The sequence below is a fragment of the Mustela lutreola genome, chromosome 8 (assembly GCF_030435805.1).
Source record: "Mustela lutreola isolate mMusLut2 chromosome 8, mMusLut2.pri, whole genome shotgun sequence".
NCBI lineage: Eukaryota > Metazoa > Chordata > Mammalia > Carnivora > Mustelidae > Mustela > Mustela lutreola.
In genome coordinates this window covers 111,832,623-111,850,766 of record NC_081297.1, presented here as the reverse complement: position 1 = coordinate 111,850,766, position 18,144 = coordinate 111,832,623, and the positions used below count along the sequence as shown (strand labels likewise).

Sequence of the window (18,144 nt, the reverse complement as noted above, 5' to 3'; positions counted from 1 at the left end):
TAGAAGAGCAAAAAGGAAAAAAAAAGTAAGAAAGTTTAAAGTATTTATGGGATATCAATAAGAAGAACAGTATATGTTTTATATGAGTCACAGAAGAATAAAGAAGCAAAGCTTATTCAAAGAAATAATGATTAAAAATTTTCTAAACCTGGGAAACAAAATGGACATCTAGATCCAGGAAACCCGAAGGATCTCAAGTAAAGTGAATCCAAAGAAATCCATAATGACTCAAATTATATTCAACTTGTCAAAAGTCAAAGACAATGAGAGAATTTTGATAGCAGCAAAGGAATTAAGACTATCATGCACAAGGGATTCCCTACAAGACTGTACACAGATTTTTTTAAATAGAAATCTTTTAGGCCTAAAGGGAGTGGAACTATTTACTCAAAGTGATAAAGAAAAAAAACAGTCAAGCAAAAATACTTTAGACAAATTAATCCATTAAAAATGAAGGAGCAAGAACAACTTCATCATATAAACAAAAGCTGGGGGAATTAATCTCTACTTGATCTATCTTGCAAGAGTTGCTATGGAGAGTTCTTCAAATTGAAATAAAAAAGCTAAGTAGCAACATGATAACTAAATATAAACTTATATTACTAAAATGGAAGTAGGTAAATCACTTAATTCTAGTATAAAAGTTAAAAGACAAAAGTATTAAAATAATTATATCTAAAATATGTTAATGGATACAAACTAAAAACAGTTGTAAATTACAACATAAGTAACAAGGTACATGTGGGGTAAAGAAATGAAGTGTAGGAGTTTTCTACTAGATTTCAGTTTACAACAGATTGCTTTATTTTATGTGAGTTCCATGGTTACCACAAATAAAATATCTATAAAAGTAACACAATGGAAAAAGAAAACAGAAAGAAAGCATATCAATACAAAAAAAATCAATAAAACAGGGAAGACAGCAAGAGGAATAGAGTGACAAATGAATCACAAGACAAACAGAACAATTAACAAAACTGATGTTAAATCAATTTACTTTCATATCATTAATTATCTTAAATGTAAATGGATTAAACTGTCCAATCAAAAGACAATCAAAAGTGGCTGAATGGACATTGGGAGGGTATGTGCTTTGGTGAGTGCTGTGACGTGTGTAAACCTGGTGATTCATAGACCTGTACCCCCGGGGATAAAAATATATGTTTATAAAAAATAAAAAATTAAAAAAAAAATAAAGAGAGGGAGGCCTGCCAGGTTAGAGATGTTACATTAAAAAAAAAAAAAAGTGGCTGAATGGATTAAAAAAATCCAACTATATGCTGGCTACAAGAGTCTCACTTTAGACTTATGGACTCACATAAGCTGAGAATGAAAGCATAGAAAACAACCTTCTATGAAAATAGTGAACAAAAGAAAGCAGGAGTGGCTACACTTACATCACACAAAATAGACTTAAGTAAAAAATTGTCACAAGAGACAAAGAAGCATATTAATAATGATAAGTCAATTCAACAGGGAGATATAACAATTATAAATATATATGCACCCACTATCAGAACACCTAAATATATAAAGAAAACATATAGACTGAAAACACTGATTGAATCGAAGGGAGAAATAGGCAGCAATATAGTAATGGTAGGATAAATCAATAATGGATAAAAGAAACAAATAGAACATCAACAGTGAAATAGCAGACTTGAACACTATTGACCAAATGGACTTAACAGATATATATATAAAATAAGCTGCAGAATAATAATCTTAAACACATATGGAATATTCTCTAGGATAGATTGATTCCATGTTTCTCAGAAAACAAGTCTTAACAAATTTTTAAAAAATTTAAATCATACACAAGTACCTTGTCCAAACACAATGGAATGAAACTAGAAATCAAATCAGAAGGAAAATGGAAAATACAAAAATTTGAAAATAAATGATTTTGAACCAATGGGTCACAGAAGAAATCAAAGAGAAATTAGAAAATATTTTTAGAAAATGGAAATAAAAACATAAACTATCAAAACTTATGGGATGCAGAAAAATAGTACTAAGAGGGTTTCTTAGTAAAAACATTAAAAAAAGGAAAAATTAAGTAAGAATAAAGATCTTACATAAACAACCTAAACTCACACCTCAGAGAAATAGAAAAAAAGAGGATAAAACTAAGGCCAAAATTAGCAGAAGGAAAGAATTAATAAAGATTAGAGCAGAAATAAGAAAGTAGAAAATAGAAACAAAATAGAAAAAATCAGTAAAAGAGTTGATTTTTTAAAAAACGGACAAACTAGATTATCTAAGGAAAAAAGATGACCCAAAAATTATACATGAAAGAGGAGACATTAGAGTTGATGTCACAGAAATAAAAAGGATAAGAGACTACTGTGAATAATTGTATGAGAGCAAATTAGAAAAATGAGAAGAAATGGATAAATACCTAAAAAAATACAACTTATAAAGACTTAACAATGAAGAAGTAGAAATAGACCTGTAAGTAATAAAGAGATTGAATCAGTTATCAGAAACTTCTCAATAAGAAAAGCCCAGGATCAGATGACTTAACTGGTGTATTTTACCATTTAAAGAAGAATTAATGGTTATCTTTCTCAAGCACGTCCAAAAAACTGAAGAAGGGTGCACACTTCCAAACTTATATTTGAGGCCAGCCTTATCTTGATATCAAAGAAAGATAAAGACACTGCAAGAAATAAAAGCTGTAAGTCAATATCTCTGATAAATATACAAAATAATAAAAAAATACAAAAATCTTTAATAAAATTGTAGCAAACTCAGTTCAATAGCATGCTAAAAGTTTTATAAACCATGACCAAGTGGGATTTATTCCTGGGATGCAAGGGTAGTTCAACATGTAAGTATCAATTTTATTTTTTTTATTTTATTTTTTTTTAATTTTTTTTATTTTTTTTTTAAATTTTTTATAAACATATATTTTTATCCCCAGGGGTACAGGTCTGTGAATCACCAGGTTTACACACTTCACAGCACTCACCAAATCACATGCCCTCCCCAATGTCCATAATCCCAACCCCCTCTCCCAAACCCCCTCCCCCCGGCAACCCTCAGTTTGTTTTGTGAGATTAAGAGTCACTTATGGTTTGTCTCCCTCCCAATCCCATCTTGTTTCATTTATTCTTCTTCTACCCACTTAAGCCTCCATGTTGTATCACCACTTCCTCATATCAGGGAGATCATATGATAGTTGTCTTTCTCTGCTTGACTTATTTCGCTAAGCATGATACGCTCTAGTTCCATCCATGATGTTGCAAATGGCAAGATTTCATTTCTTTTGATGGCTGCATAGTATTCCATTGTGTATATATACCACATCTTCTTGATCCATTCATCTGTTGATGGACATCTAGGTTCTTTCCATAGTTTGGCTATTGTGGACATTGCTGCTATAAACATTTGGGTGCATGTGCCCCTTTGGATCACTACATTTGTATCTTTAGGGTAAATACCCAATAGTGCAATTGCTGGGTCATAGGGCAGTTCTATTTTCAACATTTTGAGGAACCTCCATGCTGTTTTCCAGAGTGGCTGCACCAGCTTGCATTCCCACCAACAGTGTAGGAGGGTTCCCCTTTCTCCGCATCCTCGCCAGCATCTGTCATTTCCTGACTTGTTGATTTTAGCCATTCTGACTGGTGTGAGGTGATATCTCATTGTGGTTTTGATTTGTATTTCCCTGATGCCGAGTGATATGGAGCACTTTTTCATGTGTCTGTTGGCCATCTGGATGTCTTCTTTGCAGAAATGTCTGTTCATGTCCTCTGCCCATTTCTTGATTGGATTATTTGTTCTTTGGGTGTTGAGTTTGCTAAGTTCTTTATAGATTCTGGACACTAGTCCTTTATCTGATATGTCGTTTGCAAATATCTTCTCCCATTCTGTCAGTTGTCTTTTGATTTTGTTAACTGTTTCCTTTGCTGTGCAAAAGCTTTTGATCTTGATGAAATCCCAGTAGTTCATTTTTTCCCTTGCTTCCCTTGCCTTTTGCGTTGTTCCTAGGAAGATGTTGCTGCGGCAGAGGTCGAAGAGGTTGCTGCCCGTGTTCTCCTCAAGGATTTTGATGGATTCCTTTCGTACATTGAGGTCCTTCATCCATTTTGAGTCTATTTTTGTGTGTGGTGTAAGGAAATGGTCCAATTTCATTTTTCTGCATGTGGCTGTCCAATTTTCCCAGCACCATTTATTGAAAAGGCTGTCTTTTTTCCATTGGACATTCTTTCCTGCTTTGTCGAAGATTAGTTGACCATAGATTTGAGGGTCTATTTCTGGGCTCTCTATTCTGTTCCATTGATCTATGTGTCTGTTTTTGTGCCAGTACCATGCTGTCTTGATGATGACAGCTTTGTAATAGAGCTTGAAGTCCGGAATTGTGATGCCACCAACGTTGGCTTTCTTTTTCAATATCCCTTTGGCTATTCGAGGTCTTTTCTGGTTCCATATAAATTTTAGCATTATTTGTTCCATTTCTTTGAAAAAGATGGATGGTACTTTGATAGGAATTGCATTAAATGTGTAGATTGCTTTAGGTAGCATAGACATTTTCACAATATTTATTCTTCCAATCCAGGAGCATGGAATATTTTTCCATTTCTTTGTGTCTTCCTCAATTTCTTTCATGAGTACTTTATAGTTTTCTGAGTATAGATTCTGTGTCTCTTTGGTTAGGTTTATTCCTAGGTATCTTATGGTTTTGGATGCAATTGTAAATGGGATTGACTCCTTAATATCTCTTTCTTCTGTCTTGCTGTTGGTGTAGAGAAATGCAATTGATTTCTGTGCATTGATTTTATATCCTGACACTTTACTGAATTCCTGTATAAGTTCTAGCAGTTTTGGAGTGGAGTCTTTTGGGTTTTCCACATATAGTATCATATCATCTGCGAAGAGTGATAATTTGACTTCTTCTTTGCCGATTTGGATGCCTTTAATTTCCTTTTGTTGTCTGATTGCTGAGGCTAGGACCTCTAGTACGATGTTGAATAGCAGTGGTGATAATGGACATCCCTGCCGTGTTCCTGACCTTAGCGGAAAAGCTTTCAGTTTTTCTCCATTGAGAATGATATTTGCGGTGGGTTTTTCATAGATGGCTTTGATGATATTGAGGTATGTGCCCTCTATCCCTACACTTTGAAGAGTTTTGATCAGGAAGGGATGTTGTACTTTGTCAAATGCTTTTTCAGCATCTATTGAGAGTATCATATGGTTCTTGTTCTTTCTTTTATTGATGTGTTGTATCACATTGACTGATTTGCGGATGTTGAACCAACCTTGCAGCCCTGGAATAAATCCCACTTGGTCGTGGTGAATAATCTTTTAAATGTACTGTTGAATCCTATTGGCTAGTATTTTGTTGAGTATTTTCGCATCTGTGTTCATCAAGGATATCGGTCTATAGCTCTCTTTTTTGGTGGGATCCTTGTCTGGTTTTGGGATCAAGGTGATGCTGGCTTCATAAAATGAGTTTGGAAGTTTTCCTTCCATTTCTATTTTTTGGAACAGTTTCAGGAGAATAGGAATTAGTTCTTCTTTAAATGTTTGGTAGAATTCCCCCGGGAAGCCGTCTGGCCCTGGGCTTTTGTTTGTTTGGAGATTTTTAATGACTGTTTCAATCTCCTTACTGGTTATGGGTCTGTTCAGGCTTTCTATTTCTTCCTGGTTCAGTTGTGGTAGTTTATATGTTCCTAGGAATGCATCCATTTCTTCCAGATTGTCAAATTTATTGCCATAGAGTTGCTCATAGTATGTTCTTATAATAGTTTGTATTTCTTTGGTGTTAGTTGTGATCTCTCCTCTTTCATTCATGATTTTATTTATTTGGGTCCTTTCTCTTTTCTTTTTGATAAGTCGGTCCAGGGGTTTATCAATTTTATTAATTCTTTCAAAGAACCAGCTCCTAGTTTCGTTGATTTGTTCTATTGTTTTTTTGGTTTCTATTTCATTGATTTCTGCTCTGATCTTTATGATTTCTCTTCTCCTGCTGGGCTTAGGGTTTCTTTCTTGTTCTTTCTCCAGCTCCTTTAGGTGTAGGGTTAGGTTGTGTACCTGAGACCTTTCTTGTTTCTTGAGAAAGGCTTGTACCGCTATATATTTTCCTCTCAGGACTGCCTTTGTTGTGTCCCACAGATTTTGAACCGTTGTATTTTCATTATCATTTGTTTCCATGATTTTTTTCAATTCTTCTTTAATTTCCCGGTTGACCCATTCATTCTTTAGAAGGATACTGTTTAGTCTCCATGTATTTGGGTTCTTTCCAAACTTCCTTTTGTGGTTGAGTTCTAGCTTTAGAGTATTGTGGTCTGAAAATATGCAGGGAATGATCCCAATCTTTTGATACCGGTTGAGTCCTGATTTAGGACCGAGGATGTGATCTATTCTGGAGAATGTTCCATGTGCACTAGAGAAGAATGTGTATTCTGTTGCTTTGGGATGAAATGCTCTGAATATATCTGTGATGTCCATCTGGTCCAGTGTATCGTTTAAGGCCTTTATTTCCTTGCTGATCTTTTGCTTGGATGACCTGTCCATTTCAGTGAGGGGAGTGTTAAAGTCCCCTACTATTATTGTATTATTGTTGATGTGTTTCTTTGATTTTGTTATTAATTGGTTTATATAGTTGGCTGCTCCCACATTAGGGGCATAGATATTTAAAATTGTTAAATCTTCTTGTTGGACAGACCCTTTGAGTATGATATAGTGTCCTTCCTCATCTCTTATTATAGTCTTTGGCTTAAAATCTAATTGATCTGATATAAGGATTGCCACTCCTGCTTTCTTCTGATGTCCATTAGCATGGTAAATTCTTTTCCACCCCCTCACTTTAAATCTGGAGGTGTCTTCGGGCTTAAAATGTGTTTCTTGGAGGCAACATATAGATGGGTTTTGTTTTTTTATCCATTCTGATACCCTGTGTCTTTTGACAGGGGCATTTAGCCCATTCACATTCAGGGTAAGTATTGAGAGATATGAATTTAGTGCCATTGTATTGCCTGTAAGGTGACTGTTACTGTATATGGTCTCTGTTCCTTTCTGATCTACCACTTGTAGGCTCTCTCTTTGCTTAGAGGACCCCTTTCAATATTTCCTGTAGAGCTGGTTTGGTATTTGCAAATTCTTTCAGTTGTTGTTTGTCCTGGAAGCTTTTAATCTCTCCTTCTATTTTCAATGATAGCCTAGCTGGATATAGTATTCTTGGCTGCATGTTTTTCTCGTTTAGTGCTCTGAAAATATCATGCCAGCTCTTTCTGGCCTGCCAGGTCTCTGTGGATAAGTCAGCTGCCAATCTAATATTTTTACCATTGTATGTTACAGACTTCTTTTCCCGGGCTGCTTTCAGGATTTTCTCTTTGTCATTGAGACTTGTAAATTTTACTATTAGGTGACGGGGTGTGGGCCTATTCTTATTGATTTTGAAGGGCGTTCTCTGAACCTCCTGAATTTTGATGCTCGTTCCCTTTGCCATATTGGGGAAATTCTCCCCAATAATTCTCTCCAGTATACCTTCTGCTCCCCTCTCATTTTCTTCTTCTTCTGGAATCCCAATTATTCTAATGTTGTTTCGTCTTATGGTGTAACTTATCTCTCGAATTCTCCCCTCGTGGTCCAGTAGCTGTTTGTCCCTCTTTTGCTCAGCTTCTTTATTCTCTGTCATTTGGTCTTCTATATCACTAATTCTTTCTTCTGCCTCATTTATCCTAGCAGTTAGAGCCTCCATTTTTGATTGCACCTCATTAATAGCTTTTTTGATTTCACCTTGGTTAGATTTTAGTTCTTTTATTTCTCCAGAAAGGGCTTTTATATCTCTCGAGAGGATTTCTCTAATATCTTCCATGCCTTTTTCGAGCCCGGCTAGAACCTTGAGAATTGTCATTCTGAACTCTAGATCTGACATATTACCGATGTCTGTATTGATTAGGTCCCTAGCCTTCGGTACTGCCTCTTGTTCTTTTTTTTGTGTTGAATTTTTATGTCTTGTCATTTTGTCCAGATAAGTGTAAATGAAGGGTAAAGTAAAATACTAAAAGGGTGGCAACAACCCCAGGAAAATATGCTTTAACCAAATTAGAAGAGATCCAAAATCGTGAGTGGGGAGAAAGGGGATAAAAAGAGGTTCAAAAAGGAAGAAAGAAAAAAAAAAACAAAAAGAAAAGAAAAAAAAAAAAAGAAAAGAAAAGAATTTTTTAAAAAAGAAAACACCTAAGAAAAATGTAAAAAAGAAAAAATATATATATTAGATAAACTAGTAAAAAATCGTTAAAAAAGAAAAAGGTAACAGTTAAAAAAAAAAAATTTTACCCGAAGGCGAGAAAAAAAAGAGAAAAAAATAAAAATGAAAAAGAAAAAATTAAATTAACTGCAAGACTAAAAAAAATCACAGGAAAAAAGCCATGAGTTCCGTGTTTGGCTTTCTCCTCCTCTGGAATTCTGCTGCTCTCCTTGGTATTGAAACCGCACTCCTTGGTAGGTGAACTTGGTCTCGGCTGGATTTCTTGTTGATCTTCTGGGGGAGGGGCCTGGTGTAGTGATTCTCAAGTGTCTTTGCCCCAGGCGGAATTACACCGCCCTTACCCGGGGCCGGGGTGAGTAATCCGCTCGGGTTTGCTTTCAGGAGCTTTTGTTACCTGAGCGCTTTCCGTAGAGTTCCGGAGGACGGGAATACAAATGGCGGCCTCCTGGTCTCCGGCCCGGAGGAGCCGAGAGCCCAGGGCCCCACTCCTCAGTGCGCCCTCAGAGAACAGCGCCCAGTTACTCCCGTCTGCCTGACCTCCGGCCGCGCTCCGAGCTCACCGAGCCTGCGACCGGTTCAAGGTAACACGGAGCTGCGAGCTTACTGTCGGCTCTGTCTCTGTAGCCGGCTTTCCCGTTCCAATACCCGCAAGCTCTGCGACACTCAGACACCCCCGATCCTTCTATGACCCTGCGGGACCTGAGGCCACGCTGACCCCGCGTGGGCTTCGCCCCGGTTTAGCCTCTGGAGCGATGTCCCTCAGCGGAACAGACTTTTAAAAGTCCTGATTTTGTGCACGGTTGCTCCGCTGCTTGCCGGGAGCCGGCCCCTCCCCCCGGGGTCTATCTTCCCGTCGCTTTGGATTCACTTCTCTGCCGGTCCTACCTTTCAGAAAGTGGTTGTTTTTCTGTTTCCAGAATTGCTGTTCTTCTTCTCTTCGATCTGCCGATGGATTTTCAGGTGTTTGCAATCTTTAGATAAGCTATCTAGCTGATCTACGGCTAGCTGAAGCAGTCTCAGCTTGCTACTTCTCCGCCATCTTGACTCCTCCCCCTAAGTATCAATTTTAATAGAAGAATGAAAGTCATATGCTATTGGTGATACATGAAAAAGTATTTTATAAAATCTGGCATAGTTTCATCATGAATACTCTCGACAGACTAGGAACAGATGGAAATTACCTTAATATAATAAAGCCCAGATATGAAAAGGCAAGAGTCAATGTCATATTCAAAGCTGAAAACTCAATTTTTTTTCCCCCTCTTAGATCAGGCACAAGGCAACGGTTCCTATTTTAGCCACTTGTATTCAACACTGTACTAGAAGAAGAAATAAAATCATCCGAATCAGAAAGAACTAAGTAAAACTGCATGTTTGCAGATGACATAATCTTACAGATAGAAAACCCTAAAGACTTTTCAAACAACAACAACAACAACAAACCCAACTGTTAAAACTAATAAATACATTCAGTAAAGTTGCAGGATACAAAATCACATTAAAAAAAAAAAATCAGTTGGGTGGGGTTATGGACATTGGGGAGGGTATGTGCTATGGTGAGTGCTGTGAAATGTGTAGACCTGGCAATTCACAGACCTGTACTCCTGGGGATAAAAATACATTATGTTTATTAAAAATTTTAAAAAATAATTTAAAAAAATCAGTTGGGTTTCCACACACTAACAACAATCTGAAAAATAAATGAGAAAAACACAATATTTTACATTATATCAAAAATTTTAAAAATACTGAGAAATAGACTTAACTAAGAAAGTAAAAGACTTGTACACTGAAAATTATGAAACACTGACATAAGAAATTAAGGAAAATACAAGCAAATGTAAAGACACCCATGTTGATGATTTGGAAGACTTAATTCTGTTAAAATGGCCATACTATATACATCAAAATGATCTATAGATTCAATTCAATAACAAAATCCCAATGAGATTTTTTATAGAAACAGAAAAGGCATTTTTAAATTCATATGAAATGACAAAGGAATCCGATTGTCCAAATCAAACCTCAGAAAAAAGAACACAGCTGGAGGCATCACACTTTCTGACTTCAAATTATACAATAAAGCTACAGTAGTTAAACACAATGGTACTGACAAAAGAACATACATATAAACCAATGAAACATAACAGAGATCCTAGAAATAAAACTACACATATGTGGTTAACTGATCTTTAACAATGGTGCCAAAAAGACAAAAAGAGAGAAAAGTTGGTCTCTTCAATAAATGGGGTTGGGAAAACTAGACAGCCATGTGCAAAAGAATAAAATCGGAGCCATACCTTATACTACACACATAAATCAAGTCAAAATTATTAAGACTTAAATGTAAGATCTGAAACTGTAGAACTCCTAGAAGAAATCAGATAAAAAGATTGACATTGGTCTTGGCAATATATATATATATTTTTTTTGCTATGTCACCAAAATTATAGGCAACAAATACAAAAATAAACAAGTGAGGCTACATCAAACTAGGCTTCTGCAAAGCAATGAAAACAATCAACTAAACCAAACGGTGATCTATGGAATGGGACAATTGATATAGACCAGGTATCTAGTAAAGGATTAACATCTAAAATACATAATGAATTTCTATAACTCAATAACAAAACACTCCCTCCAATAATCCAATTTTTAAAGAAGACTAAGGACTTGACTAGACATTTCTTCAAAGAAGATATGTAAACAACCAACAAATGTATGAAAAGTTGCTCATCATCACTACCTAGGAACTACAAATTAAAACCACAATGAGATATAACAATGTTGGGATGCCTACTATCAAAGACAGAGACTGAGACCAAAAAGTATTGGTGAGGATGTGGAGAAATTGGAGTCCTCCTACACTGTTGCTGAGAATTCAAAATCGCACAGCTTCTATGGAAGCCAGTATGAAAGTTCCTTAAAAACTAAAAATACAACCATCATATGATTCAGTAATCCCACTTTTGAATATTTAACTAAAAAATTTGAAATTGGGATCTTGAAGATATATTAGCACTCCCATGTTCACTGCAGCACTATTTATAATAGCTAACATGTGGAAACAACCTACATGTCGGTCAACAGAGGAACAGATAAACACAAGACCCACAATGAATTATCATCCCACCTTAAAAAAGAAATCCTGAAATATGTGACAACATGGATGAAAGTTGAAGACATTATGCTAAGTGAAATAAGCCAGTCACAAAAAAGAATAACACTGATTCCACTTCTATCAGGTATCTAAAATAGTCAAATTCATAGAAGCAGAGGAAAGAATGTCACCAGGGACTGAAGGGAGGGATAATTAGGGATTTGTTAATCAAGGGGTATCTAGTTTGTTATTCAAGACAAATAAGTTCTAGAGAACTGCTATACAACATTTTGCTTACAGTTAATCACACTGTATTTTAGATGTAAACATCTCTTAAGAGGGTAGATCTCCGGTTAATTTTCTCACCACCATCAGAAAAAAAAGTCAGTGCTTGCCCTCAGTATGTCAGTTGTGGAAGATTAAGTTATGTGAATTACTTTTCTTCCACAGTATCAAAAAACGGAATTCTTCCTAAAAACGTAGAGCTGAAAATCAATTTCTGTCGTGTTAGGTTGTTTTCACAAACATAGATGTCAGTGGGAAGCACTGTGGTTATGATTGGGTTGATTCCTCTTTAACATATTCTGTCTCTCCTATTCTCTCTTATTTGCTTTTCTTCAAAACTCCATTACTTTACTGACTTCAGGGATTCTTCCCCCATTACTCCTTTAATTTATGCTCTTTACTTCTAAGAAGTTGCTATCTTTCCTACCTATTCCATAACTTCCTTCCCTGAGTGGGATACTCCTTCCATCCCACAGGTAGAAGACTAACTCATCTCAATTTAATTAACCCTCCTTCCTGAAGGATGACTGAAGCAATTATACCAGGGGTAGATCCTTGATCTGACTGGATGGAATGACCTTCTTTGATAATTTGGGATTAAAATTCAGAAATCCTAGCACTCTTTGACGTTGATTGTACGAAGTAGATAAATAACTAGCAATGAAAGGCAGACTTTAGAAAAATCTAACTTCCAAACAGAAGCCAGTGGAAAGGGTAGAAGAAAAAGAACACTTGACACTGTCAGCTTTCTGGTTTCTGGTGCTACTCCTTGGAAAGATCTGGTAGAACTTTTATGTCTTGGGCTCTCTGAGAAACTTATGCATCCTTGAGATATTTTCTTCTTAATTGCAACATAGTTGTAGCAAGATTGTGTAATTTTCAGTCAAAAGAACCCTGACTTTGGATACTTTGCCTCTTCTCTACATCTTTTATTTCCCATCTCTGCCTTTCTGACTTTTTTTTTTTTTATTTTAACTTATTTGAGGTCTGACATAATCCTCCCTACTGACATTTATTTTCTCTTCCTTTCCTTCTTGCCTCTTAATTTCTATCCACAATTTAGGTCTCTTTTCCTACTCTCTCTGCTTTCTCCTCTCATGGTACTTCTGATCCTTATATGCCTGATGTTAACATAATCCTCCCTAGAGTTTCTAAGTCCATTCTTATCTCATTGCTTTTCTTCCCTTTCTTAATCACTATTTCCTATTCTTGAATCTAATGAGGCTTGGACTTATACATAAGTCTTTGTTTAGGTTTTTTAAACTCTGCAACTTTCCATCTATGTGAGGTAGAAACCTACAGTGTTATATTACAAAAGGAAAAATAAAGGAAAAATCCTATTTCTAAATACATAAGCATACTACAAAAGGATAAATACTGTATAATGGATTAAAATCCATTTAATTTTTAGACAAAGAAAACGAAACAATTCTTGAATGCTTTGAGGTCATTGTGTCATGTCTTGACTATAGCAAACAGACCAAAATGATCAGCTTGCACTATGTGAAAATCTGATAAGTAAGGTTTAATCTTGTCCTCAATTAAAACACCACTACCTAATTGTCATTCAGTGTTCTCCTTGCAGAAGCTGAAAATATGCATATGAGAGAAATTTCCATGAGGGTTATGTTTATAGTCATTTCTGGGTTAAAGAATAAAATTTATTTCACTTTATGGGAATGTATTTCCTGACATTTGTCCTATTGCATTATAATCAAAGGACTGGAGTGCTGAATGTGGAGACATTTCCAGGAAGGCTGACTGTAAGCGATTATGTAAAGTTCTAAGCAAAGGCAATCTCCATTATGCACTCTGACTGTCAGTAACTCTTCGCAGGTTACATATTGCTGAATATAATAGGTTTCTGCCTACTGGGATTCCACAGGAGATTTTGGATTGTTTTATAAGTATAAAGATAGGTAGGTATACTGCTGCCAATAGACTTGAGCCCAAAGAGACGAACCTGTTCAAATCATATCCGTGGATTTGATTACATTTTCTTTTATAGACATGGGGAGAATTTGCTGGCAAATATAAAGTTGTTTTTCAGATCTATGACCTCTGACCTACCAGAGAAGGAAATTGGCCCAAGTACTCATGGAACTCTCTGAGCCATATCTTGAACCTCTCATACAGGAACCACTGAGTTGAGCATATTTATATTTATATTGTTAATGAGGTATAATATTCAATTTTTTATGCTAAGTACTTGCTGGGGAGTGACTTTAGGAGATGACATGAAATTATGTACATGTCTTACATTTATTGATGTTCATCCACCTACAGAACTACAAATAGTTAAAAAGACTTTCAATAAGAAGTTTTACACACCAGAATTTTTATGACTTAATCATTCCATTCAGGTGTTTGTTCAAATATCTTTTCCTCAGAGAGGTTTTCCAAATTCAACTTTCTAAAAGAGAGCCTCCAAATTACCATGCATACCCATATCTTAATGTTCTTTTTTTTTTTTTTTTAAGATTTTATTTATTTATTTGACAGAAGAGGCACAGCGAGAGAGGGAACACAAGCAGGGGGAGTGGGAGAGGGAGATGGAGGCTTCCCGCTGGGCAGGGAGCCTGACAGGGGTTTCCATCCCAGGACCCAAGCAGAAGGCAGATGCTTAACGACTGAGACACCCCAGGCACCCCTAACTTAATGTTCTTTCTAGCACATGCCATTCCTTTATATGTATAGAGAGGCCCTGCTCGTTCCTCGGCTAGAACAATAGCTCCATGAAGGTAGGGCTTTTGTCCTTTTTTTCCCCCTACTTTATCATCTAGTCAGAAAAGAGTCTAACTTGGTGAGTGAATCCATCATAGCATTAGCTATCATGACTTAAAAGAAGAAGAAGAAAAAGAAAAAGAGATAGACATAAACTGATTCACAATAGAAAGATTGTTGAATAACCCAGTATAAATTCATAGCTTAAACCATTAAAACCTATTATATGTTTATAGCTTAAACCATTTTTGCAGTGAAGAGATTTAAAAAAATTTTTTTGACATTTTGTGAATAAAATAATACCTAGAATTGTATATATAATATGGTAATCATGTATATATGTATACCTAGTGGGGACTGAGGAAAACACATTCCAAAATATTTATAGTGCATGAACTTAGATGGAAAGACATCATGTATTTTCTTTATTTCTAAATATTCTGCAGTTGTTATTTACCAACTTTGATCAGAAGAAATGAGGCAAAAAGGAAGAAAAGGAGAAAAAATACAGTAGTGAGTGGGAATTGAGTATTACAGATAGTGATCATGATAAGGCACTATAAGCATGAAGACTTTAATAACTAATGTACATGTGTTTTTTGAACATTCATTATGTTTAAGTTTTGGTTTTTTTAGGGGTATAGTATACATTATTGATGACACAGCTGGGGCTCCCCAAGCCTCTCTCCTTCTTCAAGTGGTCTGGGATGGAAACATGTGCAGAAGTCATGAGATTCTCAGTGTGTTAGGGGATGAGTTGGGGCAAGGACTCGTGGCAACTGAGAGCCTCTCTCTTCCTCCTGCTCTTCCTGGAGCTGGTGGTCCATGGGCCTCTTACTCCTTGGAGTAAGCTTTAGAGTAAGTTTATTGAGGCCATATAGACCGTAAGGTCTACCACCTGGTTACTGTAGCCAAATTCATTGTCATACCAGGAAATGAGCTTGACAAATTGGTCATTGAGAGCAATGCCAGCCCCAGCATTGAAGGTGGAGAATGGATGTCACTGTGCAAGTCATAGGAGACAAACTGGTCCTCAGTGTAGCCCAGGATACCTTTGAGGGTGACCTCTGATGCCTGCTTCACTACCTTCTTGATGTCATCATATTTTGCAGCTTTCTCCAGGCAGCAGGTCAGATCCACACCTGACATATTGAAGGTGGGGACTTGGAAGACCACGCCAATGAACTTCTCATTCAGCTCAGGGATGACCTTGCCTATAGCCTTGGCAGTGCCAATAAAAACAGGGATAATGTCCTGGGAAGCCTCTTGGCCACCACTCCACAGCTTCACAGAGGGGCTGTCTATGGTCTTCTGGGTGGTAGTGATGTCCTGGACTGTGGTCATGAGTCCCCCCACAATGCTGAAGTTGTCATGTATGACCTTGGCCAGAGAGGCCAAGAAGTTGGTGCACAAGGCATTGCTGACAACCTTTAGGGAGTTGTCATACTTCTCGTGGTTCATGCCTATCCCTAATATGGCATCAGCAGAAAGGGCAGAGATGATGACCCTCTTTGGCCCCACCCTTCAAGTGAGCCCCCACCTTCTCAATGGTGTAAGATTCCAGTGGACTCTACAACATACTCAACATCGGCCTCACTCCATTTGATATTGGTGGGGTTCTTGCTCCCAGAAGATGGAGGTGGCTTTCTCTTGATGACAGATTTCCCATTCTTAGTCTAAACTGTGCTGTTTGTGCTGTCAACTTTAAATGTGGTGGAATCATACTGGAACATGTAGACCATGTAGTTGAGGTTAATGAAGGGGTCGTTAATGACCACAATATCCACTTTGCCAGAGATAAAAGCAGCCCTGGTGACGGTGCCCAAGATGGCCAAATTCATTTACTCTGACCTTCACCATGTGTCTCTGGCACTGCACGAGAGAATGCAGCTGTCTCCCAAATGGGGAGGAGCAGAGAGCCTGAAGTTCTTTACATAAGTAAAATTGTTTAATTCTCATAATTACAAAATGAGGTCAGTGTTATACTTCTTGTTATTATCATCATTGTCATCTCCGGTGTCTAGATAGAACCCAGAGAGGTCATACTGCTTCCCAAAGTTGCCCAGTTAGAAGCTGGTGGACCTGAGATTTGATTTGATTCAGGATCTGTAGCCTTAACTTCTGCTTAAGAATAAGAAAGGGAGTAACTCTTTCTGAAATAAGAATAAGGAAAACATCATTTCATTCTAGAATTTGTATCTTATTTATTTTTTAAAAAACAAAGCAGTGTAAAATATTTTGTTTACTATTTAAAATGGCTCATTTGGGTTTAGCCAAACATATAGGGCAATTTTGAATATTTGGATATGAATGAGCAAATTGCTGCTAGAATGTAAATTGATGAGTTATAGGACACATACTGTGTGATAATTATAGTGTTTTAGTAACATGACAGGCTACTCAGTACAGCAAGTGACCTTAATAATAACTTAGAACTCTAGATATACACAGCCTCAGGTTTTGTTTTGTTTTTTTAATATATAAGTTATTAGGGCTTGGTATCAAAACACCATTTTGAGGGGCGCCTGGGTGGCTCAGTGGGTTGGGCCACTGCCTTCGGCTCAGGTCATGATCTTGGGGTCCTGGGATCGAGTCCCGCATCGGGCTCTCTGCTCTGCAGGGAGCCTGCTTCCTCCTCTCTCTCTGTCTGCCTCTCTGCCTGCTTGTGATCTCTCTCTGTCAAATAAATAAATAAAATCTTTAAAAAAAAAAAAACACCATTTTGAAGTAGTCTGAAAACTCTTTTTTCTATATTTAACTTCACAATGTTCACTCTTTTCATAAAATGCAACAAAAGACCTATAACTCTATCATTATGTGGTAGAAAGAATATGAGCTTTGGAATTAAACTGGTTTTGGTTTGACTCTAATGAACATTTCACTCTATGATAGCATACAGGAGGCACAATTTCTAGTATATGATTTATAATGACAGTTCAGGTGAGAAATTTTCATATTTCTCTAATGTTTAGAGTGTATGCCATTGCAATTCCATAGAACTAAATGATCCAGTTGTCATTTTCAAAATTAAGAATCCTGGGTATTTATTATTTACTAATTGTAACAAATGGATTAATTATATAACTATAAAAGTGATTGAAGGCACAGCTGACAGTTAAAAATGCCTTTACAAAACCTCTACCTGATTCTGTTCTCAGTAAGAACAGTTCAGGAAATTTAATTTAGGATGCCAGGTGGCACAATAGGTTATACATTAACTTGTCCCCTCTGGAAAATTAAATTTGAATTTGGCTCTGGTCACAAATGAAATGAGTCATTTGGTACATGCCACTAAGGATACTCACAAAGCCAAAATGACATTTCATTGAAAAATCACCTGTTAAGAAAAATGTCTGCAGTCACTGGGGACATTTTTAAGAAAAATAAACAAGTGTGTAAGGCAAAAAGAAAGGGATCTAAAGGGCTACTGTGAATTATAGTCTTGTTGAAGATCTGGAGGAAGAAAAGGGCTATACCACTTATGAGTTTATATTCAGCTACAAATCTAAATTTTAGCTTGTACTTCCTGTCTTTTTCCCAGTTTCCGGATTATAGGAGATTATTCACTTATTTCCCAAAGAGAATTGGCTTTTATCCTTGTCACAGTTTTAGCCAAATGTCAGTTTGTATCAAATTATCATGGATTACTGGGCTCACTGCAAGGAACCATCTAATTGTGATTCTAAACCATATGTTTAGCTCTTCCTGTTCCTTTCAGGTAAATAAATAACATAATTATAAGGACTATTCTTTCTTCATTTAAGGGACTAAGAAAATGTACAATTCACAGACTTCAGTGATAACCTTAATTTGG

The 18,144-nt window shown here is 36.6% G+C and overlaps 1 pseudogene; it reads right to left on the bottom strand.

Moving 5' to 3' along the window:
* Positions 1-15,183: 15,183 nt before the first annotated feature.
* On the bottom strand, positions 15,184-16,190 carry LOC131839823 (glyceraldehyde-3-phosphate dehydrogenase-like; annotated as a pseudogene).
* Between the last annotated feature and the right edge of the window lie 1,954 nt (positions 16,191-18,144).